The sequence below is a fragment of the Branchiostoma belcheri genome, unplaced genomic scaffold, assembly GCF_001625305.1.
Source record: "Branchiostoma belcheri isolate BF01 breed outbred unplaced genomic scaffold, Haploidv18h27 scaffold9, whole genome shotgun sequence".
In the NCBI taxonomy this organism is placed as follows: domain Eukaryota; kingdom Metazoa; phylum Chordata; class Leptocardii; order Amphioxiformes; family Branchiostomatidae; genus Branchiostoma; species Branchiostoma belcheri.
In genome coordinates this window covers 2,300,243-2,300,754 of record NW_017804575.1, presented here as the reverse complement: position 1 = coordinate 2,300,754, position 512 = coordinate 2,300,243, and positions in this window count along the sequence as shown.

Below are 512 nucleotides of genomic sequence, written 5' to 3'. Positions count from 1 at the left end.
GTCTAATGTTACTTTCCTTATTTTGTTATATCCCACAAAATTGAATTCTCAAAATGCAGCATTCAAGACTTGGTGACGAATTCTTGAGGGAGTTGAGGGGGGGGGGGGTACGAGTTGGTTTCACATCATTCTTGTTACGGGTTCATATTTTCCTTCATAATTTCTGAAGCCAGAGATTTCTCTCCGTGCTTTACAGAGCTGTTGTCTTGTACGAGTAGGTTGAAGTCGAGGACGGTACGTACCTCGGTCTGTACACAGACGAGTAATTTGAGAGCCCGCTCGAGCTAGTTGATCTATAATTAGAGTTTAAACTAGAGTTTCTCAGAGAGGTTGATCTAGAATACCCCAGTAGCGGGCCCCCTATGTCCGCTGTTAAACTCAGGGACCGTGTGTAGTTGGTGGACAGCCGAGTGGACTCGGGGTGTACGAAGAGTAACTTGATGAACTCGAACTCAACGTTCTCCCATAATTCCCAGAATAACCAGCGTCATAAGACACAGACCGGCCAATAG